The sequence below is a fragment of the Taudactylus pleione genome, unplaced genomic scaffold, assembly GCF_031769625.1.
Source record: "Taudactylus pleione unplaced genomic scaffold, aTauple2 ptg000419l, whole genome shotgun sequence".
NCBI lineage: Eukaryota > Metazoa > Chordata > Amphibia > Anura > Myobatrachidae > Taudactylus > Taudactylus pleione.
In genome coordinates this window covers 511,984-529,182 of record NW_028284821.1, presented here as the reverse complement: position 1 = coordinate 529,182, position 17,199 = coordinate 511,984, and the positions used below count along the sequence as shown (strand labels likewise).

The window sequence follows — 17,199 nt, the reverse complement described above, 5'->3', positions numbered from 1 at the left end:
CTGCATGATGTGCAAAATGGAGACAGATGCTAGATTTTGAATTAATTTAACTTTTCATTTTCGGCAATAAGTTCACAGAATACTCCTCAAAAGTTTCCTTTTTGTTAGGTTAAAATTGTTCTCATGGCAGCAGAGCTGTAACTAGACATCTCGGGGCCCTGTGCAAGAAAGATAATCGTTGCCCCCCCCCCTCCCTTAATGTCATATTTCAATATTACTGATAGTTTGCAACACTGGAAGGGCAATGACAAATGATACTGTGACAGTCTGGTCCTGGGGCTCCTGGCTGTTAATATTATTTGCCCCCATTCTGTGTGTTTAAATGATGGGAATAGATTGAAGATCTTGACAGATACTGGTATTTACATTTAATAATCAGGCATTACCTGCACGGACAGTGGTGCTTTTTCTGATCCTGTAAAACCAAAGGGCCTGATTCAGACCCGCTCACAAGCGCTATGCACTCGCAAGCGGGTCGATGGCTGGGCAGTGCGCACGCACGCGTGCACGAGCCCTTGAGCGAGCGAGAAATCACTCGCTCCGGGGCTCGCAACAAAACAGGACGGCTGTCGATGTTGATCGACAGCTCTCCCCGTTTTGTAGGCGGGGAGGGGGGGTGGCTGGCCAAATGGAGGAACGCCTGCCGTTTGAGGGCGGCCCTACTGACATCACTCGTGATGTCAGTAGTTGAGCTTCCTGTTCTATTAGAGCAGGAAGCTCACTGGGGCTTGCGGGAACGAGACCCTACCACAAGGGTCTCACCGCAAGCCTGATGGTCGCGATCATCGCGACCATCACCTGGCCGCTCGCTAAAGCTGTGGGTGGTCACCCACAGCTTAGCGAGCGGCCAGGGGGCCGGCTCCTAAAAAAAAAAAAAAAAACCTTGTGATTCAGAGCGAGCGCTCTTTCAGAGCGTCCGGCTTTGAATCAGGGCCAAAGTTCACAGACTCGTGAAGGGAGTAATCAATCCAACCTACAGAAACCACCATCCCCCCCTTATGCCCTGCTAAGATTAGCCATATCAGCGTAGAGCGCCAGGTCCCCGTCGGGAACAGATCCTGGTGTTCACAAGGTATTGGACTGACATACAGCACACAGCATAATATCTGGATGTAAAGATAGAGGTGATTACTGCATTCCGTTTTTTGTGGGCTCTTCACAATTTGTTGATTATTCCTACGGATATCATACTGACAGAGGAACATTTTGAATTAATAGTGGACTTTCACTTGCTTCACTTTTAGACATATATAGGAGAGGGACCCATTTCAGTGGTTCCATATTTCACCCCCATATTGTCCACACTTGGCTCTCTCCATTCCATGATCTGTGTACCTTTATATTGATGTTGCATTCAATTGTTTTTTGCTTACTTTTAATTAGGGATGTGCAGGCTCAGATAGGATCATCATCCCTGGAAGATGATGTTTGTCCATGAAAGATGACGTTTTACCTCTTTCTGAGACCCGTTTTTTTGCCGGGAAAAATCCGAACTTGGCGGGAAAATTCAAACATATCTGAGCCTGCACATCCCTACTTTTAATAAATTTTTATTGTAATTGGTGTGGTCACTTGATCTAACTATCTCTCAACTACTTTTAGACATTAATTCTTTGTAGGACACTTTCTAATAGTAGATATATGTTTCTCAAAGAGAGCGCTTGACTATAATATTTATTTAAAGATTTTAAAATAACACAATCAAAATTCCATCACTGGAAAACATTAATGTTAAAACAATTGTCAATACATAAATAAGACAAACTCCCTTAGTAGTGTTATTAGGAGTACAGAGAAATAATGTATCTGTACTGTATCAATTCATCATATCACTTCCAGCGGCTGTAATCAGCGACTGATAAAAAGCATAGGAAAATTCCAATATACTGTAGTTGAAAAAAGAAGAATCCGTACTCCTGGTATATAATAATGCGATTAGTAAAGTTGATCCTTGGGTAAGTAAACTTTGTAATTTAGATGCCTGCACAGTCTCAGTTCTTGTATCAGTAGCCAGCGCTTACCTCTACCTCCCCCACCCTGTGCCGCTGTTCTTAAGGCCCCCATACGTCAGAGATTGATAGCAGCAATCGTGCAATTTGCAATTGATTGTGTATAAAAATCTTCCCCTTTTTCAATCGATTGCAGATTGCAGAATTGCCACAATCGATTGAAAAAGGGAAAGATTTTTATACACAATCAATTGCAAACTGCACGATTGCTGCAATCAATCTCTGATGTATGGGGGCCTTTACACCAAGCTGATTCCAGATGGTAGGCACAGTTCCAAGATATAACCCCAGACAGGGACCGACAGCCATGAGGCATTCCTTTAAATTCGGCAGTGGGGGAGGGAGGCAGCGTGCCGCCGTCTGAGGAGTATGAAGAGCAGGATTAGCAGTAGATAAAAGAACTCCAAGGGCTTCTAAATGAATCAGAGTGTCCAAATACTGAGCCCTAATGCATTCCTGCTTACTGGTTTCTTCAGAGGGGTATCAGTAAATGCAACCACAGAGTTGACCTTTTTATACTGGGAATGTCCAATCATTAAGGTTTACTAATAAAGCAGTTGTTGCACACACCTGCGATGTGGTGATTAGTTACTTTTGGTGATCATGAGGACAATATTTTGTTTTCCTTTTTTAAAAAAGAAATCTTAACGGCTAGACCGTATATATAATATTAAATTCATATATACCAAACAATATAATATTCACAATAAAAAAAACAACATAAAAGTCCTTAATATATTGCAATCATCGGGAACATTGGAAACAGTTAAACTCACCTAACTAAAGAAACAAAACCGTAGTCACTCACTCACTATTCTAGCACTGCTGCAATGGTTAAGAGGGCTAATGCAGTATAATGGTAAATATAGGGGTCATGAGTTCACATTCAGCCCTGTACAAATTGTAGGAGTATCATTTTATTTAAACTGTCTCTTATTTACTTCTCTTCCTTTTTATTTTATTTTTTAGACCAATCAAAATACAAATGATATATATAGAGATAACATTTATACTCGTGTCCTTCATTCATTTTCTAAGTACACATAATATTTAAGTTACATGCATCAAAACCATTGAAAATAGTTAATCTAACTACACTAGAAAGACAAACCTTAGTTTGTCACTCATTGTTTCAACACTGCTACAATGGCCAGGTGGACTAATGCAACTTAATGGTATGTATGTATAAAAGTTGTGAGTTTAGGTCCAGCTTCCTGTTGATTTTGGGAATGTGATATTTTGTTTATAACATCTCTGTTAATACTTTAGCTGCATACATACACAACGATATCGTTTAACAATAATTGTTTGAAAAAATTGTTCACTTTCTGAGTCAAACGATCAACGATAATCGTTCATGCGCGTTCATGTTTGTAGTTTGTAGTTCAGGCAGACTTGTCAACTCAACTATTTTCATTAAGGGAATATGCAAAAATCGTTTGTAGTTCAAAAAAATCGTTCATTACACTTTAAAAAATCTGACAGATAATCTGACAGAAAATCGTTCATAAAATCGTTATAAAATCGTTGGTAACAAAATCGTTGTGTGTGTATGGAGCTTTTATAATAACTTTTTTATTATTACTGTTTAAAGCAGTCAAAAATTTGTTTTTTAGGATACAAATAATTATGTAATTAGAGAAATAATGAGTGAAGACCACGGATATTTAAAATAATCTAACGTATAAAGGAGGTTTTTTGGCATTATTTATTACTCTTATTATGTACAATATTTGAACAAGAGACAAGAGGAACCTGAATTAGCAGTTCAACACTAATAGTATCCCCAATTAAATTGGTATAGAAACCAGTAAGCAGGAATGCATTAGGGTTCAGTATTTGCCACTCTGATTAATTTGGAAGCGCTTGGAGTTCTTTTATTTACTGATAATCCTGCTCTTCATACTCACCGCAGACGTCGGCACACTCCCTCCCTCCCCCACTGCCTGAATTTAATATTATGCATCCTCTCTAGCCATTAAGATTTCTTTTTTAAAGAAAAAGGAAAACAAAGTATTGTTCTCATGATCACCAGAAGTAATTAGTCACCACATCGCAGGTGTGTGCAACAACTGCTTTATTAGTAAACCTTAATGATTGGACATTCCCAGTATAAAAAGGCCAACCCTGTGGATGCATTTACTGATACCCCTCTGAAGAAACCAATAAGGAGAAATGCATTAGGGCTCAGTATTTGGACACTGATTCATTTGGAAGCCATTGGAGTTCTTTTATGTACTGCTAATCCTGCTGTTCATACTCCTCAGATGGCGGCACACTACCTCCCTCCTTCCCTCCCCCATTGCCGAATATAAAGGAACACCTCGAGGCAGAGCCGTAGCTAGGGTAGTGCGGCCGGTGCCATCGCACAGGGCACCACAGGTCAGGGGGCGCTGTTTGGGCCTGTCAAATTTCTGTTTATTATCATTCTTGCTTGTAGCTTCCTCTTATTTCATCCCCAGCATCTCCTGGCCTCCCCTATCTCTTCCCTGGCCCTTCCCCATGAAGCCATGGCCCTTTTTTGGGTGCATTATGTCCCTTTGAAAAATGAGGGGACGCCAATGCTCTTTCTGGCACAGGGCACCAAAAAGTCTAGTTACGGCTCTGCCTTGTGGCTGTCGGTCCCTGTCTGGGGTTATATCTTGGCACTGTGCCTACCATCCGGAATCAGTTTGGGGTAAGAACAGCAGCACAGGGTGGGGGAGGTAGAGGTAAGCATTGGCCACTGATATAAGAACTGAGACTGTGCAGGCATCTTAATTACAAAGTTTCCTTACCCAAGGATCAACTGTGCTAATCCCATTATTATATTATCAGGAGTATGGATTCCTTTTTTTTTTGTAAAATACCCCACACATTTTGAGACTAAACAATGAGGAAGCACTGGAATACCCCCCCCCCCCCTATCTAATCCAGATTAATTACATGCATTGCCAGAATATCTAGCTACGTCAGTCCGGTTACCTGCACAGTTTTGCATTACCGTACCAGTCTGTATTCCAGACTCTGAAGTCCATCCCTGTATGTTAATCTATGTAGCAAGAATAAAAGGACATATGGACAACAAGTGCTTTTTGAATCCTATAAAACCATTCTTTACTTTACAGCAATGCAATAATATTTGGGTCTGAGCAGATCAGGTTGTGTCTAAAATATATCCTAACTATCAAAAGGAAATCTTGGAATATGGGTAATGGCCTGGATCATTCAATTGATCTCTTGTGCTCTGTCAGTAGCTAGGACATTACTACTGCTTGGCCAAGATGACAGTCAACAGGGGCACGGTTCAAGGGGGAGGACATTGCCAGGCTCAGCCACCAACAGATTTTACCACCTGAGTGCTGCCCAATGCCCGGTTGCTGGATCTTGGCTCGCTGACGTCATGATGTTTCAACACAGCGGAGTAGACGTTTCAGTTAGTCAAGTGCTTCAATTTTTCAGGATTGCCCAGACCCCTAGATACTGTCAGTAGCTGGTAGGCATTAAGCAATGTTCCATTTATTTAACAAAGGTTTTTTTCCCCATTGCAGTGTTGATCGACTACATTTAATTAATCTCCAGTTATGACAACAGGGAATATACATTATGATATTGTCTGTCCCTAACACTCCTATGGAACAAATATAGGGCACAGGACCCCCCAGGCCAACCCAGCAGAACCGCCCCATGGCATCACACTAAATTGAGATTTAAACTGAGGGTTAAAGAATAATATAGAAAGCCTATGTGTTAAGCCCTACATATTAGGAGGTTTTTACTCCCATGCCCTATATTTGTTCCATAGGAGTGTAAGGGACCTGCCTGATAGAGGTCACCTGGATGCGTTGGGCAGGCCCATAATTATGGCCATTATTATGCAAAGAACCTCTTTGATGCTATTTGCCAGTTATATTATTAGGTTCAGCATGATTAGAGTGTGCACTTGCATTTGTCTCTTTATGCTTGCAGCAGTACAAGTCTCAGCAGGTAGCACCTCACATTGTGTTTAGGGTGTGCAATCTAGGGCCTCTCCCCCTATGAAACACAGAGTGATTGACATTTATGGGCCCTTTGTGGGTAGCACCAGGTGGTAACGGAGGGGTGGCTGTAAAAAGAAAATACGGACCTGTCGCAATCGTTTTACAGGACTGTCAGATCCAGCGCCTGCATCTTTATACGCTGCTTCACTGGTACCGGCGTCTTTGTGCCATCGCTCATTCTGCGGGACCATACGCTTACTCAGAAGGCCGATGATCGACTGATCTGTGATCTATGCTGCGACTTGCGACTTTTTACGTAGATGCCTGGATTTGCAAAGCGGCAGGTGGGCACTTCAATACATCGCCCAGTGGTTGCGACATTTGCATATCTTCGCAGAGCAGCTGCGTAAAATGCCACACTCGTTACGGGATTAACGCACAACGATGAATCACGACCAATGACATTTGTTTTTCTAATGTTGGTCTGTTCATTAAGGTTTGTCTATTAGCAGTTTAATTGTGCAATAACCCATAGCAGTGGCGCAGATATCTCCATTTATTGCCTAACTTGCGCTAGAATGCGCCGGGGGTCTACCCCTACTCTAGTCGGGTAAGTAGCCCATTTTTCATGCTATAGCTTTGTATTTAATGCAATAACATCTTCAAAATTAGAATGGTTTATTTAAGTTATAGTGCTTGCATTGCAGCCAATCAGAGTTTAGCAGTTTTATGTCAAGACTGCCAATAATAAGAATATTAAATAAGCCCCAATGTATTTTTGCTGTAATTTTTGGGATTTCATCAATACAAAACCATTCCATAAAATGCATGGAGAGATATGATGATGATACTGGAGATCTAGGAAAAGACAAATCCGTACTGTATATGCGTTTGTCACTTAAGCAAAATCCAGTGGGAGTAATTTGTCAAAATATGTGAGAGGTTAAATCATCCAGTCTGACAATAATTTACTTAGAATGGAATATGTCACCCCATGCATCTTATTAAACTGAGCCATAATTGACTTCATGTCAGTAGCTTGAGTAGGTGTTAGATTTGTGACATGAAATCAAGTAATTTAACAACACATAAAAAAAAATGCTAATGCCGCCATCAATCCAGCCCCAGGCAGTGAACACATCCACAGAACAGTCTGGTGAGAGGCCGCTGTCTACTATAACCATCAGCGTGGAATCCTACACGAGTATTGTTAGAAAAGTCACATGTAACAAGTCAAACAGCAAAAGTCTTATATAAAAACACAATAGTATGGACAATACATGCTGCTAGAGTACAAATAGCCACCTGCGGCTATACCGTAAATCCATTCTTTACAAAAATACAATAATATTTGCATTTAGGGCCTGATTCAGAGCCGCTCGTAAGCGGCCGTTCGTTCGCTCTGAGTGATGTTTGCACAACTGCGCATGCGTATGGGTCGTAATGCGCATGCGCAAACCAGTCATTGCGGTCGGAAATTGTGTGCTCGTAAAACAGCGAGGGGCTGCTAATTTGATTGACAGAATGTACCGTTTGTAGGTGGTAACAGGGGAAGATGCTTGAAAACGGGGTAGTGGAGATCCGAACGCAGGCGTGCCTAACGGTCAAAAGTGCGTTTAATGGGACTGCATAATTAGTAAAAGAGCATCATCGACCACGTCACTTGGCTGTCTTTTAGCCTGAACTGCTCGCAGTGATAGCGGGAAGAAAATCCTACCACAAGCACTGCGAGCAGTTCAGATGCCTTTCGATGTTCCCGATTAATCTAATAAATACCAGAGGTGATGTGTGATGCGAACGGCAAAGGGGCGTCTTTACAAAATAGCGAGTGCATTTTTCGGACACTCGCTCATACATAGAGGCGTCAACACACCGCAAAGAGCGAGAGCTCAATTTTAATATCCGGCCCCTTTTTTAGAACGAGCGTCCGCAAATAGTGTCCGGCTCTGAATCAGGCCCTTAGTTCAAGGTGAATATATCTTAACCCCTTAAGTGGCAAATATTTTTTCCAAAACCTCTCAGAAATTATTATTTTTTTTTTTTTAATGATTGAATTAGGTCAAGAACATCTATTCAAAACTTATCCAACATAATTTTATTTAAAGAAAATATAAATTTTAAACACATAAATTTAATATCGATCTTTTTAATATCGGTCGACGATATACTGGAACTACGATCATTGGTACATCGCGGTGTCCCTCTACAGCCATCAGGTATACACTGGGGGGTTGAGGGCTGCTTGACTTACATTTCCACGGCGGCTGCTCCTTTCTGCAGCTGCTGGCTGAGGGGGTTGCTTCTGGGCTGCTTGATCAGCAGTAGGCTGTGCTACAGACACTGGGGGAGGGTGCAAGGATGCAGAGGGGCCGGCAGCCGCCCATTGTGCATTTCTCATTCGACCATGTCAGGGAAAGCTCAGCCTGGCATGGTCACATGATTAGACCACACCATGCAAGTGGTTAAGCTGGTCACATGCTCTGCAATATTTCAGATCAAAATTCATAAATGCCCTTGTATTTGGCCTTAAAATGATTGGTTGTGGATTCTGGATTTCTTAAAAAATTTATAACAGCTAAAATCATGTAACTTGGACCTGTTTTGTTCTTATAGTATTAGTTACATTCATATGACTGGTCATTTACAGTCAATTTTAATCACCTCACAGCTCACTTTATTGTTTTCACCAATATTGGCCAAAAACTGCAGCGAGCTGGCTGGTTAAACTAAGCGACAGAAAATCGGCACAAACACACAGCATATTAAAAGAATATCAGCAGTGACAGATAGGATTGCAGTTTTAATATACTATATGATCCTATAGAATGTTTTCATTAATCTAGAACTGGATCAGCGGCCGGAGGACAGCACAGGTAAATGGAGGTGGAGTATTTAATGGAAGCATGTAAAGCATTGTTTGATTGATTACAGTACTAATATAACTATCCACAAAAACAAATCAGGTACATGGAAACAACTATTAAAAAACAAGCTTCCAAAATCCCAATTACATTTTTAAAGTGTAAACTAAATCCAAACAGCAAATCACAGGCCTCAGTACAATACAAGAGATTTAAGGCAGAGCAGCAGACTAGTCAAAGTAAAAAATGATTAATTATATGATTTGATTATAATACTTTGTATCTGTAGAGAAACTGCAGGAAACATGGCCTACATGCCTGAATGAGAAGCTGGTAATGGATGGCATTGCAAGATAAAAAAAAGAACATGAATGCACAAATAAAATATAGTAGTAGACAATGTCTGTCAAATACAACACAATCTTGGCAAAGATCATAATGAAAAGTGGGCCACAATGGAATAGTCCTTGAGACCTCCCACCCTCCCACAAAACACTTCAGCAACAGGGACTGCCACTTTTGTCACTAAAGTGTTTGGTTTGTTTAGTCCCCCACAAACCAAGATACCAATAGACTTAAGGCAGTTAATCCTCTCTAAAGTTGGAAGAGGTCACTCTCCTCATCTGACTCCTCAGCCTCAATGTTTTAATATCATCATCACACAATATTAACACATCCCCACTGGAATCCACCATTATAGAAGACTCTGGCCCTGATTCAGACCCACTCGCAAGCGGCTGTCCGCTCGCAAGTGGGTCGATGGTCTGCACTGAGCATGCGCACGACGGAGGGAGCTCCGTCGTGCGCATGCGCCAGACGCGACGAGCGAAGGAAAGTCCTTCGCTCGTTGTGTCTGATCAAAGGGGGCGTGCTGTCGATGTTGACTGACAGCACGCCCCCTTTGGTGGGTGTGCCAGGGGCGTGCCTCCCTGATGGGGGCGTTCCCACGGGAACGCCTCCCGTCAGAAGCTGGACCACTGACATCACTAGTGATGTCAGTGGGAGTGATTTTGGCTCTGATAGAGCCAAAATCACTCCGGGGCTTGCAGTTGAAAACCTCAACCGCAGGCTCCGGCTCGCAGTTTCGATGGTCGTGATGGTCAAGACCATCGTGGCCATCAAACTGCACGCTCGTATAGGCTGAGGGTGGTGACCCACAGCTATACGAGCGTCCAGGAGGACGCTCCATTTTTATGGAGGGCGGCCCTCATTCAGAGCGTGCGCTCTGCTCAGAGCGTACGGCTCTGAATGAGGGCCTCTGTTTGTTATTGGTGGCAAAGGTCTTAAAATTTGTAGTTCAAATACAAATGATCGCTCACAAGGTTCCAAGCTGTGCTAAACACTCTGAATATAGACTGGAGGGTGGGCAACTTAGGTAAAGCAAAGCTAGTTTGTACAAAGGCCTCCAAATTGCATTTTTTCCTCCCAGTATTCAAAAGGACTTTGTAAGATGCAAATTTGTACATTGTCATTAAAATAATCCTCCACCATTCTATTAATGCTTATGGTAACAGATTGAGTCACAGTGGAGTTGTCAATAACTGTGGGCAATTCATTTAAGCCTGACTAGATGTCATTATGTTTCACTCTGATGTGCTGAGTTGACTCATTATCATCACCAGTGAGTCTCTTGGAATAGGTCAGTTTTTCCTGGCAGGAGAAACTGAAGCAGGAAACATCATCATGTCATATGCAGCTTGTGCTGACAACTTGCTTGCAAGGAGCTCTTTGCATCTCTTAAGATCTGTGTCAGTTGGAAAGAAAGACATTACGCATGACTTAAACCTATTATCAAGCATGGTTGCCAAAATGTATTGATCCAATTGCAAGATGTTACAAACCCTTTGGTCCTGGCAAAGCGAATAAAGAACTTGATTTACAAGTATAAAATACTTAGCGGAAAAGCTTAGTTTGATCCCCTCCAGCTTCTCTAGCTGTTTTTGTAGTAGTTTAATTAAGGGTATGACCTGACTCAGGCTGGCAGTGTCACTCTGAACTTGCTTCATTGGTTACAATTTCACATGGTTTCAGTAGTTTGCATAAAATGGAGAATATTCTCCACTGTGCTGGACTAAGCTATAATTCCTCCCCTTTCCCTGTGTAATTGACAGGAAAGATAGGGCACACCCATTATAGGAGTATGAGTGAGAGTTTTAGATGCAACATGTCTGTCTAAATACTGGGAGGATATAAGGTTAAAGTCACCAAAAATTATTAAAGAACAAGCAGCTTGAGTATACAATTTAGAGAGCAATTAGCAAATAAAGGATTTGTAATATATGTTGGGAGCATATACATTACACAGCACATATGATGCATTGTCTATACATAATTCAGTTTTCAAAAAGGAGCCATTGGGGTCACTATATGAAGAGGTAACCTCCAAATGCAGATGCCTCTGAGCTAGAAAAATAACAATATGAAGATATGAGTGTATTAATATAGGTGCTCACGTCCCATCTAAGGTATTCGTCTCTATTAGGTGAATTTCTTGATGGTTTTCTTAGAATCATATCATTATGCTTCCAAAAATTAGTTCTATTTGTCCAAAAAGAAAAAGTCTGTAATAATGCCACTTTTACTATTCCTCCTCCTTAGGGGGTATTACTTCCACCATGCAAAAGATAGAGAAGGAATGTTATAGTGTAAATCCATTTTATTTTGGATGCAAAACAAGACATGTATAGTAAAAGTGGCATTATTACAGACATTTTTTCTTTTTGGACAAATAGAACTAAGTTTTGGAAGCATAATGATATGTTTCTAAGGAAACCATCAAGAAACTCACCTATCAAGAATTAGAGACAAATACCTTAGATGGGACATGAGCACCTATATTAATACACTCATTTTTTCATATTGTTACATTGTCTTTAGAGTTATCTGGTGAAAGACTCTAGAGTGTTTTTAGAGCTGGTAGCTCACCTTGCGCAGATTGGACTCTTATCTCTTTTCATCTTTTTTAGAATAATAACACCCTGCAATTTAGAAGTATAAGGGGCAGAAGCAACCACCTTCCAGCTTAAGCTAGGTTCAAACTGTGCTGATGGATCTGCCGATGGATAGATATCAAATATCTAAACAAGAGGGATATAGAAAATAGCATACAGTATATACTGATTCCACACAGTACTAAGCAAACAACACTAATGTGTCAAATTGGTGCCTGTGTTGTATCGAATAATTAGAAGTTGATGTTTATATAGCCACAATGATGTAGCAAACAGTGTTGCAATAGGGCTGTTACGTTACTGTGTTAAAGTTCTAGTAACACACTTCTAAAAATCCTTTTATAAAGTGTCCTGGGTGGATTTTGTATACTCACATTCCTGGATCAGTATATTTTAGAGAGTGATCCTGCTCCTAACTAGTTTTGCTGTATGTGTGAGTGAGCTGGAATGTCCAGATTATCCGTATGCACCAAACAATTTGTGCGGCTCTCTCTCAGGAGACCCGTCGTATTCCAGTACTTGCATGATGTCTCCAACAAGGTGATGAGAGCAGGGTCTGTGCTCGTATTAAATTGCAGCACCAATTTGACTGCTTAGTACTGTGTGGAATCAAGCTATTTTCTAGGTCCCTCTTGAGACCTTTTTTATTGTTTAGATATTTGATATGTACATGTGAATGTCTTTTTTAGGATATGTGTATTTTTATTGTGACATTGTGATTATGATTAAAATAGGATAATAATCCTTACAGTGGTTTGTGTCTGTTAAGCGCCACCTCATACCAATTTTTATACTAAATCGATACCCATTTTATTTAAGTAGATCAAAATCATATATATTTAGACGGGTAACAACAAGACAGTGTTATTTAAACCAAAGTCTGGAAAAGGATGACTGTGAAAGTTAAATGAAGGGAGTGAGGGATGATAGGTCAGGGAAAAGAGGGAGGAAAGAGAAATTCACAAAAGTAGGGAAAACAAGAAAACGTAGAGGACCAGATATAGTAGGGCAACAAGTGAACAGGTCATTCAGAGAGCGAGATAATACAAAGAGTATAAAACAAGAACAAAAACAAGAAGAATAACATAGGCTCCTAAACCGAACCCAGCAGTAGATAATATACAAAACTGAGTATAGAAAAACTATCAACAAATATATAAGGAAATTTACCAAATCTGCGTCATAATAGAATATAAAGAGAATCCGGAGAACAGAGAAGAAACAGATAAATAACAAGTAACAGGCATGTCAGTATATGTATAAACTTGGGATTTATATCTTCTAAGGCAACTGAGGTTGGGAGTGAAAAAAATAAAATAAAAATCAAGAGTATTTTGAGGGGAATTCAATAACATTGTGTCATTGGAGGTCATATCCAGAGGTGTACCATACATTTCTCAGGGGATAACATTGCATTATAAATGTGACCAATATGAATTCCCTTAAAGACATTCTACAAAGTAAAATCAATAATAAATGTATCAGTAAAGCTAAATGATACGGTATATCATGAGTCTCTGCAAGTAAACATGGTAACTTAAATACAGTCAATATAATATCTATAGAAAAACAGCATATTAAGTCAGTCAGGGTCACAGGTAGGAGAGAGAGAACCTGTCACCGTCATAGCTACTTGTTCCTCATCCAAGGAGGTGTCAGCATCTGCCCTCATGAAATCGATGTGAGTAGAGGCGTAGGTGAGCAGGGCTCAATAAAGTGATTTTACGGCCCAGACTGATGAGACAGGTGCAGACTGGTGAAAATTCCTTGCAGGCTTTTGCCACTTCTACAGAATAATCTTGGAAAATGAAAAGTTTAACATCATTCCACACAAGTTTGCAATGTTTTCCTGATGCCACCCAAATAGTGTATTTATGAATGTAATTTAGACATCTGAATATGATCACTCTAGGGCGGGTATTCAATTAGGCTGTGAACAGTCGGAAATGGCGATAATTTATTGCAGATTACGTCATTTTCGCAGGTTCGAAAAGTCTTTGAAAAAAACGGGGATAACTTTTCACCATGTTTTACAAGGCGAAAAAAAAGTGCAGAATTGGGGTTTAGGGGTGCAGGCTTAAAAAAAATAGCCTGCACCCCTTGGGATGTCATTTAAAATAAACTGTGTCAAAAAAAGTTGAAAAAAAATAGGGACACCCCAAAAAATTAATAAAAAATTTGGGGTGAAAAAAAAAAGGGGGAAACAGTGTATAAAAAATGGGAAATAAGTTCAGGGGTATTCTGTAAGTATGCGGCAGGTGTTTTCTAGAATAGGCTATTAGCGACAGGTGTAGTTTTACAGAATTTTTTAAAAATGACTTTAGGGGCTTAAAAATATGCTAGTACCCATTTTCATATACCCCAAATTTGATGGGACCACTTAAAAAAATGAATAAAAAACCCCTACAGTAAGTGCTCTTCTGCATCACCTCTTCAATGTTAGGAAAAAAAACACCTGCCGCGGCTATTTAAAAACCTGACTTTCTTCTGCAGGCAAAAACAAGGGTACCCATAGTGATGCCCCATGTCTGGACATCTTTAGGGGGGTCCCAGGCACATTTTCCAAAAATTCCCATTTTTTTTCGTAGTTCCTAATTCGCCGGGTCCCGTTTTCGCTCATTTTAAATTGAATACGGGGATAAAGTGGGCATGCACCCGATACTTTATCCCCAGAAATGCTCAGAATATGAATACGGGCCTAGGTCTTGGAAATGGCCCATCACGGATTGGGCCTAATTTATATGTCCTTTCAATCACAATACCATTGCATGAAATAGAAATCCCCAATAAATCAGGTAGAGTGGATTGTATAAAGGTGAACAGCACTGGCCTTTTAAGTGATTCCGGAAGGCCCACAATCTGTAGATTGTTACGCCCTGACCTGTTCTCCAGGTCATCTAACTTATTTCAAATCTGGTGGTGCACTTTAGAGAGATGGGATACGTCTGATTTTATTGTGGAAATATCCTGATAAGCTTCTCCTAGTTTATGCCCGACTTCTGAGAGCCTGCCTTTATAGGAAATAGGGGTACTTACAATTGCCAGCACTTGAATGGTGGAGGCAGAAGCTGAGGAGGCAGACTACAGCTGTGGCTGTGTAGGAGAGCCATGTGCTGGAGAAGATGCTGTAGACACTGGAGACTTTAGAGAGGTAGTCATACTGGGCTCTGTGCACCGTTTATTGACGCAGTGTCTTTGCTGCTTCCCCAGCATGTGCGGCCTCAGGAGTCTCACTATACACGATCGGAGAGAAATGCACTGTTGTGGGAGGTAAGTTGGTTACTCGGGAGGCCACAGAGCGGACATGTAATTAGAATTTGCCGGACTTGTAGCAGAGCTGTGCGCTGTGGCAGCTTACATCCTGACAGGGCTGGCTGTAGGAGTGTTCGACCAGTGCGGTTGCACAGGGGTGCCACCCACAGAGGGTGCACCCCTCCCCAACATCCCGATTTCAGCGGGATAGTACTGTCCCGCTATTCCACCCATGGGCTGAAATGACCCACGGGTGGTCAAATTGGGAGGTTGGGGACTTGTGATAGGCATGAATACAGGAGTGGAACCGGAGTGAATAGATCTGGTCCACTGGCCGACCCCCTAGCCTAGTGACCCGTAAAGGCCAGTAAGACCATGGATATATTCCAGGAACAAAGGTGACCTCCAGAACTCAGAACAGCATAGTATTGGTAGTTAGGAACTCAGAACTCAAGCCAGGAATCGAACTCTTATGTAGTCAAAGTACAACTTGCGGAAGCTGTAACTCTGGTATTGTTCTGACACAGGACCTGGAACTGGAATCAGTGAGGATCTCAGGAACTGTGAGTCTGGATTAGTAATACACTGAGTAGTAAAGTTGGTATGCAGGATGAAAACTGCCGCGCAGCAAGGTGACAGCAGCAGAAGAAAGACAGTATGATAGAGTCACAGTGGACATGATCACAGGATACAAGAGTAAGCCTGGAGCATAGAACTATCCTGAGAAGGAACCTTGTTCAGGCAATGGGTTGCTCACAGGAACTGGTTTTAATAGGAGGCAGTGAATAGCCATTGGTCAGCCTGACAAGGTGAGCACACAGGTGCATTAGATAATCATAGGGAGGCATCCCTAGGATGCAGGGCATAAAGTGGTCCTGGAGAGGTGGAGGAACTCCTCTCCGCTGTCGCCTACTCCTCGACCCCACGGTAGGTGGAGCTAGTGTGAGAGGCCAGAACAAGTGTGAAACCTGTTCTTTACACACGCACGCACGCATGCACGCACAAACACACACACACACACACTTGTGTATAGGAAACTGTAAAGTGAAAGGCTGGGGTCCTTGGGGCCGCCTATGCCCCCAGAAGCTTTGGAGGCTATGACAGTGTAAAATACATTTTAGATGCTTTTATAGTACTCCTGCCATCAGCTGAGACTACAATGTTAGGTCACTTAAAAAGTAAAAAACAAGATCTATATCATTAGTGTAACTCTTTATTTTTTTTTTCCATCCTCCTAAGTCTCTCCAGCGTCATCCTCCTGCACAGGGCTGGCTCCAGGGGGAGCCGCACCCTGTGCAGGACAGGACTTATGCACCCATTACCTGCGCGAGGCAAAGCCGCGGCTGCCCAAAAATTAGGGCGTGGTCAAACTATTATAAGCCACGCCTCTAAATTAAGTTAATTTGGGGCTGTTGCCGGAGGCCGACCACACATGATTAAAATGACTGCCAAGGCATTGAGGGGATTAACCCTCATGCCATTTCACCATTTTTAAATGGACAGTGTAAAAGCACACTACACATGGTTTATACTAAACTGTATTAAAGTATATATGTATTGCTGTAATGCACTGCAGCTGATCTGCAATGCATTAGTGCATGAAGCAATGTATATTTAATAGGCTATGCACTATATGGTTTAAATGTATAGTTTGTAGAGAAAATGCACTTCTTGAATATATGCCTGAATATGACATGATCAGCCCCTGTGTCTGCAAAATCTAGCAGGAGGTCTGATGAAAAGAAAGACCTGTTATGGTCAGTGAACTCTGGCTGGAAGCTTTCTGTATGAAGGTGTGAAGACAGTCAAATGGCCATATCTTCCTGTGACATGGCCTGAGACTATCCCCTGTGTGTGTGCACTTCTGGGGAAAAATGTTTGTTTTTTCATGATTATTGCAGGAAGACCAAAGCGAATATTATTGCTCTGGTTATTCTACTACATAGATATTTTGTCACTGTGTGATAAATGCATCAAAGGATGAGAGTAAATTACCAGTTCCTGTGGAATGTGAGTTGTAATTACTTTTGGGATAGATGGCCTGATTGGGTTACAAGACCAACTGTGGGTGGATGTCACCATGCTGTAGTGTGTTTTCTGACTATATATACAGGGACAGTGAGCCCTGTATGTGGTACAACCCTGTAACTTCTTTGAGGAGAAGAGC

General features: G+C 41.4%; 1 protein-coding gene across 1 annotated transcript in view; it reads left to right on the top strand.

The window, feature by feature from the left end:
- Positions 1-17,199, top strand: part of SLC2A9 (solute carrier family 2 member 9) — a 400,199-nt gene that overhangs the window by 65,612 nt on the left and 317,388 nt on the right. The gene's annotated exons all lie outside the window — the stretch shown is intronic.